The 24,223-nt window shown below is 32.0% G+C and overlaps 1 non-coding gene across 1 annotated transcript; it reads right to left on the bottom strand.

The window, feature by feature from the left end:
• Positions 1–10,260: 10,260 nt before the first annotated feature.
• On the bottom strand, positions 10,261–10,367 carry LOC121210665 (small nucleolar RNA R71). The gene has a single exon (XR_005905779.1). It is a non-coding gene; the product is annotated as a small nucleolar RNA R71 (small nucleolar RNA).
• Between the last annotated feature and the right edge of the window lie 13,856 nt (positions 10,368–24,223).

Below are 24,223 nucleotides of genomic sequence, written 5' to 3'. Positions count from 1 at the left end.
TTGCATGTGAACTTACTAAGCATTTATGCTTACTCCTTCCCTTCCATTCCTTGTAGTTTTGACAAGCCAGTTTGGAGATCAGGAAGGTTGGAGGCACGCTCACACTATCAACGGACCATCTCGGTATGGTGGCTTGCATATTTTAGGAATATGGCATGTATAGCATTATAATCCTTTTGTGTATATAATCTTATGATATAGCTCATGGATGACACGGAAATGTTTGAGAATGATTAGCTATTGGAGTGACTAATCGAGATTATATTTGATAACACGTATGCTTTATGTGCTAACTAATCTATGAAATCCATAAAATGGTGAAATTGGCTATAAAATAGAATCACACAGCAGCAGTGATGTGAGTTTGAAAAATCACTAAAAATAGTAGAGACAGAATTAGATGATGAATAAAATATTTAATTGAAGATTAATGAATCTATTTTCATGTGGAAGAAACAAAATAGGTAAAAGATTTGTATTTTATGAGATATTTACGTTTTTGTGAAATAGGGTCAGAGCAATTTTTGGATTCCCTATTCTGACTTTAGAAATTCACCATAATTTGTTTAAAAATAATTAGGACTCACAATTTATATGTATGGATTCCTTATTGAGTCTATTTTTAAGTGAAATAAACGGTATAGTCATTGTGTTTCTGTACAAAATGAAATTTGATTCGTATTGCATAGGGGTCAGAGTAGCTGAACCCTGAAATAGGGAAGACTTTAACTAATAAACTGTACTAATTGGCCCAACAAAAAATTTCAAAAAACAATTAGTAGGTAGATATATGAGTCTAGTTTTAGGAAAAATTTACGGATATTAATTTTGAGTTTTGGAACTCGAGATATAAATTTTTAAGCGACTGTGACGCAGTTAGCCAGCTTGTCTGGAAATTTTAAAAATAAATTGTTTGAGCTGTTTAATTATGAATTAAGTTCGTTAACACCTCGTGCTCGACTCCGGTGATGGTCTCAGGTACGGGGCTGTTACACTATTTCTAGGCGTTCGATCAACTCCGCTTGATTATTCCAAATCTACTCTTAGGCAGGGTCTATTCTTCCTCTGTATAAGCACATCAAATGATGAATTAATACCCGGAATATTAACTCAAGCATTAAGAACACATAATTAAGAACAAATCAAGTATTTATCATATAGTTCAGATAATAATAACAAGAGTCATCATAGGTTTTATCCCCCTTAGGTATCTAAGGGGTTTAGTTCATAATAAAATAAGAGTGCATCTCAAAAGTATGAAAATAACAAAACATAAAGAAAACTCTAAAACCCTGAAGGAATTCTAAGAGAGATCTTTAGTCTTGGAGTAGCTCCGGCTTTTGAGATGGATCGTCTGGCTTCCTTCAAGTAATTCTTGGCGTGTGGTTCTGTCTTCCAGAAAAGTTCTGGAAAAAGTGGCCCCCTTCTAGGTCACACTTAGGGTGTTTATATAGGCTTTGGATTGGCTTTCTTCCTCCCTAAGTACCATTTTCCATGTAAAATACAACTCTTTGAAAAAGGAACACGCCCGTGTGCCACGGCCGTGTGACGTGATTACCAGGCCATATTCGATTCGTTGAATTGCACACGGCCGTGTGGGCTCAATAGCCAGGCCGTGTGAATCGTGAAAACCTTGGTCGATACCCCCAAAGGCCACAGGCGTGTGAGATGCCCGTGTGGCAAGGCTTAGACCATGTCATCTTCTCAATTTGGTCCGTTTTTGTCCTTTTTTAGCTCGTTTTTGGCTCCTTTCGACTCTTGGTGCTCTCCTGAGTACAAAACATGAAATAGCCAGATTAAGAGCACCAAAATCCACAAATCTAGTAATAAATATCCATAAATATGCCAAGTATTTGGGGTGTAGATATGTATAATTTGGCGTTTATCAACTACTCTGTAATACTTATCAAATCCAAACCTATTAACATTTAGCAACAAAAAAAATTCATTAGTATTCCTTTTTTTTCAATTAAATTAAGTTATTATTATTTTGGCGTGCTAAATTAATATCTTTCGAAAGATGCCTACCAAACTAGCTAAATGATAAGATTTGAGTACAAAGAAAAAATTAATCAACAATTAAGTAAACTTTTAATAATTAATAGATAATTATGTAGAATTTTACCTCACATTTTTCAAATTTTTTTTCTCCCAGGTAAATTCTATATTTAGTTTCTCACTTAAACTCTAATTAGTATAGGTTATTTCAATATTAGTTTCTCACTTAAACTCTAATTAGTGTAGATTATTTTAATTTTATTTGACCGACAAATTTAGCCTATAAATAGGCTCTTTTTCCACTCTAGAAAAATAACTCATTACATATTTAAGTATTATCTTTTACAAGCTTTCAGAGAATTTTGTATTTACGTTTTGAGGGTTCTTATTTCAAGTTTTAGGATTTAGTTTTATCCCCATCTTTTGTACTTTGCGTTTTTGTCATTTTAGTGAAATTATCTTTTTCTGTGGATTTTTATCCTTTTCAAAGGGAGTTTTTCACGTAAAATATTTGTATTTGATCTTTTCAATTTATTCATTATTTTACTTGTTCATTGTTTAACTGGGTTTATCCCCAACAAACTAGTATCAGAGCTAATTCAATTTACACAATTAACTCCTTTAGAGATGGCAACAAGAAGGTTTGATATTGATAAGCTCGGTGACATTATAAATTTCAATTTGTGGCAAGTTCAGATGACGATAATTTTGATCTAAAGCGATCTTGAGAAGGTCTTTATAGAGAAGAAGCCTGTAGACATGGATAAATCAGAATGGGATAGGTTAGATAAAAAGGCTCTATTTATGATTCAATTATGTCTAACAAATATTGTGCTGCAAGAGGTTTTGATGGAGAAACCGACATTCACCTTATAGAATAGATTAGAAACCCTCTATGCAATTAAGTCTCTAGCTAACCGATTAGTATTGAAACAACGTCTATACACGTTCCGCATGGACAAAAGTGAGCACCTTAAAGGTCACATCATTCAATTTTTACTCTTTTGAATGATTTAAAAAATGTTGAGATTTAGATTGACGATGAAGATCAGGTTATGCTATTATTATGCTCTTTACCCCTTCATACAAGTCTTTCAGAGAGACCCTAATTTATGGTAGAGATAATCTCTCATTCGAGGATGTGAGGGGTAATCTATTGAGTAAATACAAACTTGACAATGAGTTTGGTTCGGATAGTAAGTCAAATAGGCAAGCCTTAATTTTGGTAGCATCAAGGAAGCGAGACAAGAGATGTCGCTATTGTAAGACGTTAGGTCACATTAAGGCAAATTGTTACAAACTGTGAACTAAAATGGTTGCTGAGATTAACGAGGAAGATTTAGTTGGTTCTAATTTGGCCAATGACAAGGCTGATTGTAACAACCCATTTTTAGTAAAACCGGAATAGTGGTTTCGGGATCACAAATCTGAGTTTCAAAGAAATTTTATTTTAATATTATTTTATGGTTTACCGTATGATAGGAATGTCGTATAAAAATTTTTTTAAGAAAATTTTACTGATTACATGTTTAATTGATAAAAGGACCAAATTGCATAGAATGCAAAAGATGAGTTCTAGTAGCTATAAGTATCAAAATATCTATGGAATTCAAAATTGAAGGTCATTATATGGAAAATAGACCATTAAGAGGAGTTAGTATATAAGTATGATAATTCATCATAGGAAAATTAAATAAAGAAAAGGACTAAATTGGAAAGTAAAAATAATAAAAGATGATAAATGATTAAGTAAAGAAAATATCATCATTTTTTATCATATTTCCTAAATTAAATACATGGAAACCCTAGTTAGAAGAGTTTGGAGATAGCAAACTTATTTGGCTTAATTAGGTAAGTTTTCTTGTCCCTTTTTTAATAATTTTCATATTTCCGAGGTCATAATAGTTTAATCTAGTTATCTCGGGGATTGATTTGTAAAGTTATCAAAGTAATAGGGTTTTTCCATGGATGTGTATGCATGAATTATGAAGTTTTATGGTAGAAAATGAAAGGTTGTTGATAGATAAACAACTTTTGTAAAGTGAATTTTGATGAAATTATGATTTAGGGACTAAATTCAAAAGATGTAAAGTTCATGGAAAAATTTTAAATTTATTGAAATACATGGGCTGCTAGTGTGATATATGAAAATCGGTTAGGGTTGGAATAAAGATTAAATTGCATGAATTTCATTTTCCGATCCTAAAGATGAAATCGTAATTAATCAAAAGTATAGGGGAAAATGGTAATGTTTCCTAATATGTGAATTGGATTGGATTGAATATGAATTGAAATAAATTAATGATAAATTTATTCATATAGATCTGGATAGACCAAATACGGAGTTAGATCGTGGAAAAGAAAAAAGTGTCGGATTAGTAGATTTTACGTACACGAACATTGTCGAGGTAAGTTTGTGTAACTAAATTGTATATTTATATATTTGAATTGAATGTTGTGTATGTGAATTGAGTAATTTTTATGTATGAAAATAATTACATATCCGACGATGATCGACAAGTATTAAGTCCCGTTTGAATAAATGAAATTCGATAGATATAAGGTTCCTAAATTGGTTGTGATCCTACATGTGTTGCGGACACACCACAGCTCGAAAGAGCGTCCCATTATTAGCTCTCATGAACTTTTCGTTATATGGTTCTTGCGAGCTTCCTGTTAATAGCTTTTTAGAGTATCCCAATTGGTTATGCTCCTGCATGTGATGTAGACACACCGTAGCTCTTACGAGGATCCCGATATATGGCTCTTCGTGAGCTTCCCGATTAAAGGCTCTTTGTGAGCTTCCTGTTAATGGCTCTCCAGAGCTTCTCGATATTAGCATGCTTGAACCTTCCCGACATTGGCTCGTATGAGCTTCCCGATAATGGCTCTCCAGAGCTTCCCGTTACATGGCTTACATGAGCTTCCTGTTATATGGCTCCAAAGAGCTTCGCGTTACATGGCTCGTATAAGCTTCTTGTTACATGGTTCGCATAAGCTTCCTGTTATATGGCTCGAAAGAGTTTCTCGTTTATGTACTCATATGAGCATTTTTGAATATGAATTGACGGATTTTAGATTTGTACATTTCGTGTGTACTACTCGGGTATCCATCGATATTTTAAATGATTCAACGGGCAAAATCCTGATATGAGAAAATAAATGAATTAAAATGAATCGTTACTTATATATACACGGAATACAAGGAAATTTAATATTGATGAGATCATTATCAATTCTTGATATCCATGTGAAATGATTGATTAACATGTTTGGTGAAGTGGTGTGTTTAGGTTATTAGCCTAATTGCTTAAATGTATTTTGCATGTTCATTTTAATGAAAATGAATGGTAAGTAAAATTTTTTTATACGAACTTATTAAGCATTAAATGCTTACTCTATTTTATTTTCTTTGTTTTATAGTAAACCAAAAGCTCATAAAGGTTGGAAGCTAGTCGGAGCAACATCACACTGTCCTTTAGCTCGTTTCAGTATAAATAGCAATATTTCTTTTTGGTATAATAGCATGTATAGGCTAAGTTTAGCCAAATGATGGCACAAATGTGTTTGGTTGTGATTTGCCAATAGTATAGCTTATGTTGAATATATTTTGATGCAAATATATATATATGTGATTTTATTATGCTTGATATGTGTTTGGTATGGTTGAATAATAGCTAGTTTATAAGCATGTTGATGAAAAGATTAAAATAGTATGTTTAGTATAAGTAAGCAAATATGTGTTTTGATCATCATGGTAAATGGGAATGCTAAGATATATGTGATAAAATGACTTGTCTAAGGCTTGATTTTGGTTTGATTTGAATGATTGGTATTGCCTTGTGAATGTATCAAAGTGTTGATGTAGGTGGAAGACAACTTGGGTGATAAATATGGCTTGGAAAATAGTCTATTTTCGTCCACACAGACAGAAACACGGGCATGTATCTCAGCCATGCACATTGGCGTGTGAATTGTCTGTGTGTCCCCTGCATCTTAAAAATTTAGAAACAACATGCTTAAAATTATCCACACAGCCTAGCATACAGTGTGTGGCTTGGCCATGTGACCCTGCACCTATTTTATGCAAATTAAATTACTCACACGGCCTAGCATACGGACGTGTGGCTTGGCCGTGTGACCTTACACCTATTTTATGCAAATTAAATTACTCACATAGCCTAGCAAACGGGCGTGTGACTTGACCGTGTGTTTCAAGTCAGAGAGTTACACGGGCATGGACACGGGCTGGGATACGACCGTGTACCCTAATTTGATGGCCACACGCCTAAGATATGAATGTGTCTCTTGGCCGTGTGAGCCACACGGCCTGGCCACACAGGAGTGTGTTCCCAGCATTTTGGAAAAAAATTAAAATTTGGGTAAAATTCTCTAAGTACCGATTTAGTCTCGACTTGTTTCTAATGCATAATTTGGGTCTCGAGGGCTCATATAAGGAATGTTATGATTGTATATGATTGTTTTCTGATATGAATGTTAAATGATATGAAAATATTTGAAATTGATTTGTATATTCTAGTAATGCTCTATAACCCTATTACGACGACAGATATGGGTTAGGGGTATTATAGTGATGATTTCTTTTTGGTGTTAACAAGTGAAAACTCCGAGCTTACTTCTGAGTGGATCTCAGATTCGGAGTGTTCTTTCTACATGTATCCCAACAGGGATTAGTTCTCCACATACAATTCAATTGAATGTGGAGTTGTGCACATAGGGAATGGTTCACCTATTAAGGTAACTAGTATTGGTACTGTTCAGATCAAGATGCACGATGAGACAATTAGGATACTGTCTGATGTTAGGCATGTGCTTGACTTAAAGAAAATTTTCATCTTCTTGGGAATTTTGGACTCGAAGGATTGTAGAATTAACATCAAGTCAAACAACATTAATGTATCTCATGGGGCTCTCGTTTTGATGAAAGGTAAAAAGATTGGCAGTCTTTATGTTTTAGAATGATCAACGGTGACTAGTGAATTAAAACTGTAACTGCTCATTTTCAATGGTGTCTAAAATAATAGTTTCGAGAGCACGATTCCTGCCAATGAGTCAGTAGTTTATTATTTATTTATTAGTTACAGAATTATTACAATGTCGCATTAAATTTTTGTTAGAAAATTTTATCGTTTAGATAGTTAATTAAGTAAAAAGGACTAAATAGTAAAAGCTACAAAAGTTAGTTTCTATTAGCTGAAGGTGTTAAATAGCTATATAATCATGAATATATGGACTTATATGGTAAATATACCATTTATATTGATAGTGGATGGTTTAGGTGAGATATTTCATGAAATTTTATTAACTTTAAAAGGTTAAAGTTGTAATTTAATAATTAAATAAAATTTAAACAAAAATAAAAGCCTAATAATCATCATCTTCTTCACGGGTACAAAAAAAATCGACTCACCATTGTTAAGAAACAAAAATTTTCGGCCAAGCTTAGTGTTATGCATGGAATGTAAAATTTTGCCCGTTTCTAATGATTTTTATGTTTTTGTGATCGTTTTAGTTTTATCTAGCTAACTCGGGGGTTTAATTCGTAAAATTGTTAAATGTTTTGAAAAGTGTCATTGATGAGTTTGATGTGTTTTTGAAGTTTAATGGTAAATTATTAAGTTTGGTTATTAAATAGAATTATTTTATAAAGTGATTTTAGGTAATTTTAAAGTTTCAGACTAAGTTGTTTAAATTGTAAAATATCATGAAATTCTCGTGATAAAATGATAAAAGTGGACTATTTAGGGACCATATAGAATTCGGCACAAGTGTTCTTGGGCTAATTTGTGATAATTGTGATAATTTCAGTTTTAGGCATTCCAAAGCCTATAAATACACCCTAGAAGAGGAGAAAAAGGGAAGCGGAGAAGAGGGAGTAAGGAATTACTCCAAGGAAGCCGATTAATCCATTTCAAAAGCCGGATTCATCATCAAGACTGAAGATCTCTCCTCAATTTCCCTTCAGGAGTTTTGGATTTTCTTATGTTTTGTATTCTTTATTCTTTTGAGATGTTTTCTTATTTAGTTATGAACTAAAACCCCAAAATACCTACGGGGAATGAAACCTAAGACGAATCTTGTTATTATTTTCTGAATCGTATGATAAATATTTAACTTGTTAATTAACCGTAAATTATACATATTTTTACCTCATGTTTAATGCATTTTATAGATGATTTCTCATTAGAATTGGTGAATTCGATGCTCCTAATGTTTTAATTTCATGTTTTTTACTCAGGAGAGCACCAAGAGTCAAAAAGAGCCAAAAACGAACCAAAAAGGGACAAAACGGACCAAATCGAGAAGATGACACGGGCTAAGCCTTGCCACACGGGCAGCTCACACTCCCATGTCTTTCGAGGGTGTCAACCAAGGCTTTCACAATTCACACGGCCTGGCTATTGACCCACACGGCCGTGTGCAATTTAACGGATCGAACACGGCTTGGCAATCACGTCACACGGCCGTGGCACACGGGCATGTCCCTGTTGAGCCCAAGTTAAGTCCAATTTGGAAAAGGCAACTTTGGAGGGTTTCTAGGCATTCCAAAGCTTATAAATACGAATTAGATGAGGAGAAAATGGGAGACGGAGAAGGGGGGTAAGGAATTACCCCAAGGAAGTCGATTGATCCATCTCAGAAGCCGGATTCATCATCAAGACTGAAGATCTCTCCTCAATTTCCCTTCAGGAGTTTTCGGTTTTCTTTATGTTTTGTATTCTTTATTCTTCGGAGATGTTTTCTTATTTAGTTATGTTTTCTTATTTAGTTATGAACTAAACCCCTAAATACCTAAGGGGAATGAAACCTAAGACGAATCTTGTTATTATTTTTTGAATCGTATGATAAATATTTAACTTGTTCTTAATTATGTGTTCTTAATTCTTGTTTTGATATCCCAGGATACTGATTCAAGACACGCTCTTATTCAGAGGAAGAATAGACCCTGTCTAAGAGTACATTTGTCATAATTAAACGGAGTTGATTGCGCGCCTAGAAATAGAGTGACAAGATTTTGCCGGATTAGGGTGAAACCTAATAAGGGGATCCATAGATCGAGTTAATGCAACCCTAGAGTGTTAATTAGAGAAAAGTCTCTGTTATTCAATCTAGGGATTAGACGTTATTAGTCCTGAATAAGGATAATAACATAACTTAGGGATCTCTACGGAACAAGTTGAATGAATAAATCATCCGATTCGGAGCCAGAATAATAAGTAAAGTCTAGGTGGATTTTTCCTTAGGTATTGTCTCAAGTCAATCGATTTTCCCAAAAGCAATTCCCCAATTCTTTTCTCTGTGCGTTCTTAGTTTAAATAATTAGTTAATTAAAACAAACCCTTTTATTCTTAAGCTAGATAATAAAAAGATAGTTATTACTAGTACTTTTGGTTCCCTTAGGTACGATATCCCGGTCTTGCCATTACTATACTATTGTTCGATAGGTGCGCTTGCCTTTTCGTCGTGATAATAGTTAGTCTAGGTTTGATCTTCATTATAAATATTTATTACTTGTTACAAATCACGTGATCAAGTTTTTGGCGCCATTGCTGGGGAACTGAAATATTAGGAACACTAAATTTTTATTACTTTAGTCATTTATTTTTCTTGCAATTTTATTTTATTATTTATTAATTTATTTTTTCTCTCTCTTGGCAAGTTTTTATAGTTTATGACTAGAAGAAACCCGTCAGGACCATTACTTTTTGAAGAAGAAATCAATTGTACAATTCGCAAAAATCAAAGAGAAATAAGACGTAGCTTACGATACACGGAGAATGAGCGAGAAGACGATACTCAAACCCCAACCAACGAGATGGCTGAAAACTAAGGCAATCAGCTGCCTCCTACAATTGCAGCTAATCAAAATCCTGCTCCACGTACTATGTATGATTATGCTAAACCTTCTTTAACAGGAACTGAGTCTAGTATAGTGAGACCTGCTATTGTTGCGAATAATTTCGAACTAAAACCTAACACTATTCAGATGATATAGCAGTTTGTTCAGTTTGATGGTTTGCAGGATGAAGATCCCAACGCTCACTTAGCAAGTTTCCTGGAATTTTGCGATACATTCAAAATCAATGGCGTTTCTGATGATGTCATTCGTCTTCGGTTATTTCCCTTTTGACTGAGAAACAAAGCTAAACAGTGGTTGAACTCGTTAACACGAGGGTCTATCACTACTTAGGAACAAATGATCGAGAAATTTTTACTAATTTTTCGCCGGCTAAAACAGCTAAATTGCGTAATGATATCTCTTCTTTTGTGCAAATGGATTTAGAAACACTTTACGATGCATGGGAGAGATACAAGAACTTACTGAGAAGGTGCCCTCACCATGGGTTACCGCTTTGGCTGTAAGTTCAAACGTTCTACAATGGTGTGAATCCCTCGAAGAGACAAATGATTGACGCAGCTGCTAGCGAAACCATCAACAATAAAACACCGGAAGATGCCTATGAATTCATAGAAGAGATGTCACTGAACAACTATCAGTGGCAAGCTATGAGGACAAAGCCAACGAAAATAGCCGGCATCTATGACATCGATTCAGTCACCATGCTTTCTAATCAGGCAGAACTTCTCAATAAAAAGATTGACGGTTTACTTGGTTCTACGCAGGTACATCTAGTAATGAGGTGTGACTCAAGCGGAGGAGGTGTACATACAGAATACCAATCCTTCAATCCTACAACTGAAGAGGAACAAGTCAACTATATGGGTAACAATAACTTTAGATCTCAAAATAACCCATACAGTAATACTTATAATGCAGGTTGGAGGAACAACCCAAATTTTTCATGGGGAGGTCAAGGAAATCAAAAGCCACAAAATCCTCAAGGTTTTCAACAGCCACCTTATCAACAAGAGAAAAAACCAAACCTTGAAGAGATGCTTTCCAAATTCATCTCGGTGTCAGAAACCCGTTTCCAAAATACCGAGACAGCACTTAAGAATCAATAAGCATCGATCCAAGGACTCGAAACTCAGATAGGCCAACTGTCCAAATTAATCTCCGAACGACCACAAGGTAGCCTACCAAGTAATACTGAACCTAATCCGAGGGAACATCTGAATGCAATTAGCACTCAAGATAAGGAAGGATTCATTGCACCTAAACCAGAATTACAGCAAGACAACACGATGAACAAAGGACGAGAAAAGGTAAACAATAATGATCCCAAACAGGTAAGTACGAATCATGAACCTCGTGTGCCATACCCTAAAGCGATGACGAAAGACAGAACAGAAGAACAATTCTGTAAGTTTGTCAAACTCTTAAAGAAATTACATATTAACATACCCTTTATTGAAGTTCTTTCGCAGGTGCCCAACTCAGCAAAATTCTTAAAGGAACTTCTGAGCAATAAAAGGAAATTAGACGCTACATCACATGTGGAACTCAATGCAGTCTGCTCAGCTATTCTAAAGAATGAGCTACCTAACAAATTGAAAGATCCAGGGAGTTTTACAATTCCTTATTTAATTGGTAGTCTATCTGTGAATAATGCTTTAGCTGATCTAGGGGCAAGTATAAATGTTATGCCATATAAAATGTTTAAAATACTAGGTCTCGGTAAACCCAAACAGACTAGGATGGCTGACAAAATAGTTAGATTTCCTAAAGGAATTATTGAAGACGTTCTCGTTAAAATTGATAAATTTATTTACCCAGTAGACTTCGTTGTCTTAGATATGGATGAGGATAACGAGGTACCTTTAATTTTAGGACGACCATTTTTAGCAACTGCCAGAACCATTATTAATGTAGGCACAAGAGAGCTAACACTTCGTGCAGGTAACGATGCAGTAACACTCCAAGCACGCGACTCAGTCAAAACCTCTAAGACTCAAGCTAATGCTATAAAACCTGTCAATGATAAAACTAATATTCAATCGTCCTTGCAAGAACTTCCTCGAACCAAGACAACAGAGACAGTCTGCTACTATCATAAAGAGAACAAAGACGTCCATGAAGAACGAAGACTACGGATAGATGAGCTAGACGAATGGCGAGAACACAAACCGAGAACATATGATAAACCGAAACTACGCAAACACAAGCCCGATACCTCTCCTAATCAACTTCAGGTCGGTGATACAATCTTACTAGATGCCATTGATCCTCACATTGTCACTACCACACCAAATGAGGAAATCCCTATTACGGTACTTAGTATTTTTCCATTCGGTACAGTGGAGGTGAGTCATCCCAAGCTTGGCACTTTTAAGGTAAACAACACCCGTTTAAAACCTTATTTTAAAATTGACAGCAGGAACGAGGAGTATGAACTCCTCAAACCACCATGATAAATCAACGAAGAGGTAAGTCGAGCTTAGACTATAAATAAGCGCTTCTCGAGAGGCAACCCGAGCACTAACATATTTTGATTTCTATATTCTTATTTTTCTAACACTTTGGATCCTTAACTTAATCTTTGAATAGCACAGGTTCCCAGCACCACATGGCCTATAACACGAAGGGAAACACGGCCGTGCGATACGGCCATGCAAAAACAGGGTAAATGATTTCCCCAAAACACGGAATGCGATAAATCCCCACGACCGTGCAACATGGCCGTGGGTGAATTTGATACACACACGAGCGTGAGAATAGAAACCCACGGGGGTGCCAGGGACAAGGCTCGATTCTGTTTCTTCGACACGAGCGTGAGACACGCCCGTGCCGTTAAGCCACGGACAACAATACACGGGCGTGGTACCTTAACATGGGCAAGGGAGAAGCGAACACAGCTAGGCACGACCGTGCCATATGGCTATGTACCACACACACCCAAGAAACACGGTCGTGGGATAATAGCCAAACACGAACTAAAATTGCAAAATTCGAAACACACGGGCTCAACCTCATAAGGACACGGGCGTAGCCCTAGGCCATGTGGCCCTCCCCTATATAAGCAAATCACTGTTCATTTTCCTCTTCCTTTCTAAAGCCCTAACCGAAATCTCCCTTTCTCCACTCCCTGATCCCTATTCTCAGTCACCACCACCTTCTCGTCCAATTCATGTGGCAACTTCATATGCTAACATCTCTGAGCACCTCACCCGATTCGAGCTTCAATGTTTTCAACAATTTGACAACATTGATGCTATTCTACAGCAGAGTTCTCAGCACCTTTCCATCTCATCTCCAGTCCCGCCTCGCGAACCATCCAGCGATGAAGATGTTTAGAAATATTTATTTCTTATTTTATGTTTTTAATTTTTATTGAAACTATTTTTTATTTTTATTAGTTTTTAGAAATTTTATTTTTAATTATTAAACTCGGTTATCTCTTTTTGAGTAATTATCCTTCCTAATATCCCCTAAAAAGTTCCTGATTTTATCACAATTATATAGAGCTCTTAAGCTCATCGTCACATAGGAACTAAAACTCCACCAGGAAAGGTTCTCCACGACTGCCATGTCCTGATCGACCACGACCATAGCTACCACTAGATATAATATTCTTTTGGCGCAGGACTTATGGCCTAATGAACCTCTACAACCGCCGGAGTATCCTCCTCCACTCTCGAACCGATTACTCTCCAAAACTCCAATTCGAGGAATTCATCATACAGGAAGTTTCACTTCTCTCCCTATCTTAATTTTATATACTCTAATATCTATCTTTGTACATTGAGGGCAATGTACATCTTAAGTGTGGGGAGTATTTATTTCATTATCAGAAAAATCCCTGAATGATTATCTTGTTCTCTTGAAAAGCTTTCATATCGTATTTAGGATAAATTTTAATTGATTTATGATTTTGATTGATATATCTTGAATTAAAACATAGGCATTTATGCATTGATTGTTTAAACTTTAAGACAATAGAGAATCAATCATGATGAGTTGATTTTTAAGAATTTAAAATTATAGGTTGTTTCCCCAAATCTAGGTATTACTTTGAATTGGAATTCAAGAGTCTAAACATCAAAAAGTCATAATTTTTGTGAGATTTTTTAGCCTTTTGAGCATCTATTAATCCTTTCATGCTCACTTTTATTATTGCTTTGAGTGCGTCAGTATTGAATTGTTATTCTAGAACTTGCTTGATTATGCATGTCGAGACCACACCATTTGATTTGATATGTCAAAATGATTGAGGCACTTAGGATTAACCCACTCATGCCATGAAAAGCCTACATTCACGATTAACCCCTAGTAAACCCCCTTGAGCCTAACAAGCCATTTCTTGTATTACCCTTAATATTAACCTTTAACCCATTATTGTTGAAATCCCCTAAATTAATCCTTATTTTTTTGAGATTTAAGTTGAATGGATTGCTTAGCTATGTTTTGTTCTTAATATTTAGTCTATATTTTTTAACTTGTTCTTAAAAAAAAACTATGTATACATATCTGTAATTTCATATTCTGAGAAGAAGCTCTGTTGTACGAAAGTGAAGATTAACTTTTTTTCTAGTTAGGCAATTTTTCAATTCACTCTCGATTCTAATCCTTTCTTTCAACTTGTGACCACACCCCCTTAACCAAGCCTCACTACAACCCTCTAAAGACCTTTTGATTGATGTATCATCTTAAATTATAGTGGTGGAGATTTGATTTTCATGCAAGCCTATGGTAATGACTTTTCATTATTGACTATTGAGTGCTTCATTTATTGTCCTTAAACACCTCGAGTGATTTGAGTGAATCTTTAGTGAGGATGTGAAACTCTGCGATATTCTGAATCAAAGTTAATTACTTAGATGCGGAGAGAGACCTATGTTTGTGTGATTAAATACTCAACTTGGAATGTTTGAAACTTTTATGTCCTTTTAGTTGAATTCTCAATGTATGATTACCTATGGATTATTTTGAGATATTATCGATAAGAATTATAAGTTGAGAAGAATTTATTTTGATTATGAGTTGAGGATTTTGCTTGAGGACAAGCAAATGATTAAATGTGGGGGTATTTGATAAATCGTAATTTATACATATTTTTACCCCATATTTAACGCATTTTATGGATGATTTTCCATAAGAATTGGTGAATTCGATGCTCCTAATGCTTTAATTTCATGTTTTATACTTAGGAGAGCATAGGAGAACGAAAGGAACGAGAAACGGGCCAAAAACGGAGAAAATGGGCCAACGTACGAACTTAACACGGCCTGGACCTCCTTACACGGGCAAACCACACGGCCATGTCAATCTGGCAGAATCGAAGCATGACTCACACAGGTATAACACACGCCCGTGCCATTCTAATAGGCTCGAACACGGCCTGAAGTAATCGCACATGGGCGTGTCACACGGGCGTGTCCCTGCTGAGCCCAAGTTAAGTCCAATTCAGAAAAGTCCACTTTTGAGGGCTTCTAGGCATTCCAAAGCCTATAAATACACCCTAGAAGAGGAGAAAAAGGGAGGCGGAGAAAGGGGAGTAAAGAATTACTCTAAGGAAGCCGATTGATCCATCTCAGAAGCCAGATTCATCATCAAGACTGAAGATCTCTCCTCAATTTCCCTTTAGGAGTTTTGGGTTTTCTTTATGTTTTGTATTCTTTATTCTTCTGAGATGTTTTCTTATTTAGTTATGAACTAAAACCCTAAAATACCTAAGGGGAATGAAACCTAAGACGAATCTTGTTATTATTTTCTGAATCGTATGATAAATATTTAACTTGTTCTTAATTATGTGTTCTTAATTCTTGTTTTGATGTCCCAGGATACTGATTCAAGATAAGCTCTTATTCAGAGGAGGAATAGACCCTGTCTAAGAGTACATTTATCATAATTAAGTGGAGTTGATTGTGCGTCTAGAAATAGGGTAACAAGATTTTGCCGGATTAAGGTGAAACCTAATAAAGGGATCCATAGATCGAGTTAATGCAACCCTAGAGTGTTAATTAGAGAAAAGTCTCGATTATTCAATCTAGGGATTAGACGTTATTAGTCTTGAATAGGGATAATAACATAACTTAGGGATCTCTACAGAACAAGTTGAATGAATAAATCGCCTGATTCGGAGCCAGAATAACAAGTAAAGTCTAGGTGGATTTTTCCTTAGGTATTGTCTTCATTCAATCGATTTTCCCAAAAGCAATTCCCCAATTCTTTTCTCTGTACGTTCTTAGTTTAGATAATTAGTTAATTAAAACAAAACCCCATTATTCTTAGGCTAGATAATAAAAAGACAAGCATTACTAGTACTTTTAGTTCCTTTGGGTTCGACAATCCGGTCTTGCTAAAACTATACTACTGTTCGATAGGTACACTTGCCTACATCGCGATAATAGTTAGTTCAAGAACGAGTAATTATAAATATTTAAAACCTATCACGAAATCTCGTAATCAGGCTGTCACACGGCGTATGCCACACATGGTGTCCTACACGGTCATGTGGTTGTTTGATTTTAGGTGCAAGATTTTTCATACAGTCCCAGTTAGTTACACGGTCTGAGCACACGAGCGTGTGGGGTGGCCACACGGCCGTGTGACCCCTATTTACACTTTTGTTCAAATTTTCAGAGAAATTTCAATTTCATCCAGAATTGATCCCAGTTTGTTTTAAATGTTCCGCAAGCTCGAATTAGGTCCCAAATTTATTGAAAAGCATGGAAATGATTGATGATGAATTATGTTGATTATCTTTCAATAAATTATGAAAAATGTTAAAGTTATATAGTTGTAACATCTTATAGCTCGGGTTGGTGACCAGATCGAGTATAGGGTGTTACAAAGATGTCCCTCGTTTATTAAGGATTCAAAGTCGACTTGTTTGAAGCGGAGACAACTTGGTCATAGAAGGGAAAAAAGTATGATCGTTTCGTATAGGAGATGTTCTCTTTTGGATGCTGGTTTCAAAAAGATAGGGCATTACATTCATGAAAATCAGACCCGGTTTAGTTTTGATTTAGTAGTGCCACAAGTCGAAGACTAGAAGACTTCCAGCTTCTAAACACAATTTCGACTCAGTTAATATCCTGCATAGTTCGAGATAAGCTCGTGGTGGGCTTTGGCAAAGAAAGCGTTGTGGAAATACGAGTCAATGTGGAGATTTGTAGAGGTATGCCTCGTATTTTTCAGTTTTTCTTCTCCCAGTTAAATTTTATTTTTTAGTTTCCACTTAAAGACTAATTAGTGTAGGTTATTTTAATATTATTTGACCTACAAATTTAGCTTATAAATAAGCTATTTTTCCACCTTAGAAAAATAACACATTACACATTTAGGTATTAGCTTTTAAAAGCTTTCAAAGAATTTTGTGTTTACGTTTTGAGAGTTCTTATTTCGGGTTTTAGGGTTTAGTTTTATCTTCATCTTTTGTAATATTCATTTTTGCCATTTTAGCGAAATTATATTTTCTCGTAGTTTTTTATCCTCTTCGGAAGGATTTTTCCACGTAAAATATTTGTATTCAATCTTTTCAACTTCTTCATTATTTTACTTGTTTGTTGCTTAACTAGACTTATCTCCAATAAATTACATTCCAAATCAATTAAATAATTGTGAAGTTTAAAGAAATTACTATCAACACATTAAATATTAATTCATTATAAAAATACTAATCATTTTATACATTGAAAACAGAAGAAAAAATCCACAAACAAATTTAAAATACTAATATAAAGTTTTTTTCTTCTACTAGAATATTTATCTTTTAAAAAAATACGATTCAAGTATATTAAATGTTAATTCAAGTGTTCATGTGGTTTCCCTACAACCAATTAAGTTTCAAAACTTTATTCTCATTCAATAGGATAAAAATTAGTTAATGATGTCATTATCACATGACCTACAGAACTGGTTTTATTACCATTTACACCTTGAAACTAATACTAATATGGTACCGTTATGTGTATTAACACTTAACCAAATAAATAGTATTATTTTTATTAGTAATTAATATCAAAATTAATGTCTGCATCGTTTTGCTTTGGGCACCAGCAAATCAAGACACGCATGCTTCTTCTTCTTCTTCTTCTTCTTCTTTTTCATTTTTAATTTTATTGATAATATATATTCTTGAATATTTTTAGTAGAATTGGATAAATGAATGTGTAATGGCGAAATCTATACAACTCTATGTTAAAGGAAGGCCTTTGACTCGTGCCCAATCGTCTTTTATTCATTATTTTTTGTAAAATTTCATTGTTGGTCCCTCTATTATAATACATTTGAGATTTTATTTTTTATATTTTAATTTGACATAATTTGGTTATCAAATTTTACAATCACATTAGTTAGTCCAAATAATTAACATTTTACCTCTTTTGATTAAATTATTTATGTTGATTTTTTTAAAAAAAATACTATTCTAATAAAAAAATATTTTAATTTGATGAATTGAAATAAATGTTATAAAAAAAAATTCACATCGGCTACCAAAAATATCAAGGTTGCTAAATATTTGAACTAACTAATGACACAAGTCTCTTTTTAGTCATAATATAATGGAAAATTTACAGTTTCGGTCTCTCTATTATGCACACATTTGAGATTTAGTTATTATATTTTAATTTGACATAATTTGGCCATCTACTTTTATAATAGCATTAGTTAGTCCAATGATTAGAGCTTAAGGGTGTAAAAAGCCCTCAAAATTTTTCAAAAAAACCAATTAAACCTTTCCTTTTATTTTTTTTCACTCGATTGAGCACTTGAGCTTTCAAAATATATCAAAAAGGCCCTCAAACTTCTTCAAAAAAAGCAATTAAGCCCCTGCTTTTTTTTACTCAATTGGGTACTTGAACTTTCAAAATGCATCAAAAAGACCCTCAAAATTTTTCAAAAAAGCAATTACGCCCCTTCTCTTATTAAAAATTAAAAAGAAATAATAACAAATAAAAAATTTTAGATAAATTATTAAATTTTAATAAAATTTTAAAATTTTAAAATTTATAAAAAATAGAATTTTTTTATAAAAATAGTAAAAAATAAAAATTATAAAATTTTATAAAAATCATAAAAAAAATTAACCACCCCTATGTTTTTTTCAATTAAAGTCATCATGTCTTGCAATATAGCGTGACATGTATCGAAAAGTGATTAAAAAATAAAAAAATAAAAGATTTAGAAAAAATATAAAATGCTTCTTTTGGTACGATAATTTTTATAATTTGTTTACGAAATTTATATTTCTTTACATCTTTTATAATTTTCTAACGACTTTATAAAATTTTATATTTTTTTATATTTATATATTTTTTATATTTTTTACAATTTTTATATTTTTCTAATTTTTTAATAAATTTTTAATAATTTAATTTTTTATTAAAATTTAATAATATTTATAGCTTTTATTGATTTTAATTTTTTATAATTTTTTTTCTAATTTTTAATAAAAGCAGGGGCTTAATTGCTTTTTTTGAAAAAAGTTTCAACGTCTTTTTTATGCATTTTGAAAGTTCAAGTACTTAATTGAGTGCAAAAAAAAGGTAGGGCTTAATTGCTTTTTTTTTTAAAGTTTGAGGGTCTTTTTGATACATTTTAAAAGTTTAAGTACTCAATTGAATGCAAAAAAAGGAGAGGCTTAATTGCTTCTTTTTTTTTAAATTGAGAGCTTTTTGCACCTTTAAGCCAAATAATTAAAATCCTTAACTATATCGATTGAAATGATTATGTGAATTTCTCTTAAAAACACTTTCCAAACACTAATATATAATGCATGAAGTTAAAATGGATAGTTTAAGAAAAAAAATTAAAATAAACATTTTGACTAGAATAACTAAGGGGTATCAATTATTGCAATTAACTAATAATATTATGCAGACAAAACAATTTATATCAAATTAAATAATATATATTAAATTTTAAATTTAAACAATCATAACCATTATTTTATCTAAAACAATCCATTAATGCTTTATTATTGATATTAATTACTTTTGGTACATACAATCACTATTTATAAAATTTTAAGAAAAAATATAAAAGGATTTTCGAGTCGAATCTAGAGAAAGTACACTAGTTAAAATATAGAAGATAGCTTGTGCCAGAAAAATAAGAAAGTTTAGATAAAAATATAGGTCCAAAAAATAGGCTTGAGCAAAAAAATAAGACCCGTTTAGAAAATTGACAGGTCTTGAGTAAGACTTTTTTGGTCCGGTCCAGCCCAAATATACCAAAAAAAAAACTTCTTGCTGGTTTTTTTTATTACTTTTCTTTTCTATTTTTTTAACTATTTTGTTACTGTTTCACTACTATGTTGTTATTATTTTATTGTTATTGTTTAGATATTGTATAACTTTTGTTTTATTGTTAATTTTATTACTATTTTAGAGGCATTTGCTTGTTAAGTTGTACTTATCTTAGTGTTATTTGAGTGTACATGTTGTTTTTTAATTTATTTTCAATTTATTGGAAAATATTTATTTTAATGTTTTTAGTATTTTGATGTATTATATATATTTTAAAATTATATCAAAAATAATATAAAAAATTAATGCTAAAGGGTCAAGGCTCAGATTTCAACATTTTTTTTATCCAGGCTAGGCTTGGGCAAAATTTTAGACTCATTTTTTTAGGTCGGGACTGAGTCTGGACCTAGCAAACAAACCTAAATTTTTGTTGAATCCAGCCCAGCTCATGAATACTTCTACTTGCTATATTTATGATTATCTACTTTTTAATTAAAAATAAAAAGAAAAAGAAAAGAAAATCAATAATCCATGCAAATTATCTACACTCTACAAATAAGGTCAGGGGTCAATGTCTTATTATTATAAGAGTATAGTAAAATATTATAAGAAAATGACACATGTAAATGTTACTTGTTGATTTTTTGACACATGTAAATGTTACTTGTTGATTTTTTTTCTTTTTTACCGTGTAATACTAGTATTAGGCTTTTTTTTTTTGGGGGGGGGATAATCTTTTAGTTTCTGATTTAATTTTTTTAAGTAAAAAAGTTGGAAGCAACTTCACAACAAGATCAAAAGTAAGAGAGTAAGATTATCAAGATTATGTAATTTGAATATTGAATATTTATTTTTCTTCCCTAAAAAAATTGCAGAGCATTTCATTCTAAAGAATTTAGGATTTTTTTTCCTTGGTTGATGTTGATAAAAAGCACTCCAAAAATTTCAAGCAATATAACCAAGCACCAAATACCGAATATCTAAATATTTTAATGTTAAATTCTCTATTTTTTTCAAAAAAGAAAAATAAATATTGAATACGATGATCCTAATTTCTTACTTCCCATTGGATTGTAAATCTGCTTTCAATTTTTTTTTTCAAAATAAAATTTAAATTTAAAAGTAAGATATTATCTAAATTTTTTTCACCTTAAAACTTTATTACCCCGTGAAAAGAAAAAGGGGGGGGGGGAAGATTGGGTATTGTGTTCTTTATTTTGGTGAGGAATATTAAATCTTAAATTTAAGGTTTAGATTTATTCATCTCATTGTTTCCATTTTAAGAGTTTTTTTTACATTTTCAAACCATTCATGATAATTTGATTTGATTGGTTCTTGATTTTTTATATAAATTTTAGGTTTATTTTTTTTAGACTTATTTTGATAAAATAAATTTTATTTTATGACTTTTGAATATTATTTTTGGTAAAATAATTTCAAAGTATTTTCATAAATATTTCTAAAATAAATTATACTTCTCAAGTAAATAAAAAAATCAATAATTCTTATATAGTTTTTAAAATAATTTCTAATAAAAAAATTAAATTATTTTTACTATTTCAAATATAAAATATTTATTTTTAAATCATAATAATTAAAAGATTTAATATAACAAAAAAATTCTTGTACAATAATTCAATAATTGAATATAAGCAATCATTTAAATCATAAAAAATAACATCCAATAAAGTCTTTAATCCAATGTACAAGCAATCAATTAAACCAACTTCCATATTTTTATTATGATTTTTATGGTTTTTTTTTCACATTTTAAAGAGAATTTATCAGTTTTCCTCACGTTGCACAATCTTGACATACTACATGACAAATATAACAACTATCAAAGTTTACACGAAATTTGATTTTTCAATAACTTAAGTCATCATTTATATCCGATTAAAAACTCAATTGAATATTGTTTTGAATTGAAAGTTCAATTAACCATTTAATTATTGTACAACTACTTTTCATTATATTAAGCGATATTAAAATATTCATTTTCATTAACAACACATTTTCAAGGTTTTTACGCTCTCACATATTTGATCACCATTAATTGGTTCGGCAACACCATTTTTACCCTCCACAAACCTTTTTTAGACCAATTTGATCACCTGTTAGCACGAGCATTAAAGGAATTTTACTTTTGGGAATTTATATAACTCTACCCTTGTTCCATTATAAATGAAGTCGCATTTCAAAATTAGAAATGTATAGAATTTTGAATTTGGACTTAAATTTCTATTAAATAAAATAAAAAATTGTTTGTAAAAATATTTTTTTGTAGAAGATTTAGTATTTATTAGTATATTACATTTAACATTTATTAATATAATTTATTTTACCCACGAATTTAATCAATAAATAAGTTCACTAAAGATTAGAACTCATAACATTTTTGAAAAATTTTGTGTTTATGTTTTGAGGGTTCTTTATTTTCAAGTTTCCGATGTTTAGCTTTAATCTTCATCTTTTATACTATTCATTTTTTTGTTATTATAGTAAAATTATCTTTATCTATGATTTTTTATCCTCTTTAGAGGAATCTTTTCACATTAAATTTACTTGTTCAAATTTTTAATTTCCTTCATAATTTCTTTTACTTGTTCATTCCTTAATTGAGTCGATCTCCAATAGATATCATAATTTAAAAATAATTAAATAAGTTTAAGTAAAATAAATTTGCATTTATAATTTATAATTTTATAATTCAAATCATCAAAATATTGAACAGTAGTCATATAAATTAAAACCAACTAACCATTAACTTTATGCATATCTACATGGAGTTGAAACGAAACATTTGATAAAATAAATATATGGTAAAAGAAATTTAATTACATTGGGGGTTGGTCCAAGATCTAATCTATGATCTTTCATTCCAAAAAGCATGTTGAAGGAGGTAGAAAATGGAGCAACTCCATATATAACATTTCTTTCCATAGATTAGTAGCTGCATTTATGTGAAATAATGTTGCACACGTTTCATGCTTGCCCACATTTAAGTGTTGGAGACATAGACGTAGCACCTATAGCTAGCTACTGCTCCCTGCTCTCTCCCATAATTGAGTTGGGAGTTGACTGCTGGACTTTTGTTCGCTATTCATCTGCACTGTGAATGAAACCAAGTTAAACAAATTCTCTTTTTCTTTTATGTTTTGTGTTTGTTTGATATGTGTTTGTTAAAAATTTTGAATTGTTTCTTTGTGTTCATCTATTTAAATTAATGTTCATAAATATATTCTAAAAATTATTCATGAATATATAATTAAAAATAACAAACAAATAAACAATATATTATTTTTTGGATATAAAATAATTAAATATAAATATTAATAATTATATTATTCTCAAAAAAAATAGTAATTATATTATAAATAAAAAAACATACAAACAAAATAATTTTATTAACATATACTACTGAAACAATAAATGAGCTTTAAATAATTTATTAAACAAGTTTTAAATGAGCTTATTTATGAACACAAATGAGCTGAACAAGCTTTGTTTGTATTTGCTTCGTTTAATAAATGAGCCTCAAAATCTAGTTCATGTTCGTTTAATAAACTTAAATGAACAAAAACCAAACTATTCATAAACTGTTCCCCAAATGCTTTGTTCATTTACAACCCTAGCAATGGTTGGCTCCCCGTAATTTTAATTGTTGTTGCTAACCCCGTTGACTTATAATGACTAGTTTTTAATAGTAAAAATGAAAACATTTTTAATAGAAAGATCGATTTGCTCTTTATTTTAATGTAAAGAGGCTAATTTATCCATTTTTTAGTAGAGATAGTAAAATGCAATTTGAATCTAATACAGGAACTTCAATAATATTTTCATGAATTCGACTCCTAATTTATGAATGTTGATAAGTGCTAAAGTGACATGTTTTAGTCTCATTTTTAATGCGATTTTGAGTGGTTATTCGATGTTAATGGTGAATATTATGCTCCTAATCCTTTAAATTCATGTTTTTATACTTAGGAGAGCATTTAGGAGAAAAAAAAAGAAAAAAAGTGAAAACTAGAAAATCATAGCGAATTACAGGAGCCACACAGGCTAAATAATTTTACACAGCCTGGACACATGGCCGAGTGAGCCACAC

The sequence above is a fragment of the Gossypium hirsutum genome, chromosome A11 (assembly GCF_007990345.1).
Source record: "Gossypium hirsutum isolate 1008001.06 chromosome A11, Gossypium_hirsutum_v2.1, whole genome shotgun sequence".
Classification (NCBI taxonomy): Eukaryota; Viridiplantae; Streptophyta; class Magnoliopsida; order Malvales; family Malvaceae; genus Gossypium; species Gossypium hirsutum.
This window is presented reverse-complemented; position numbering and strand designations above follow the sequence as displayed.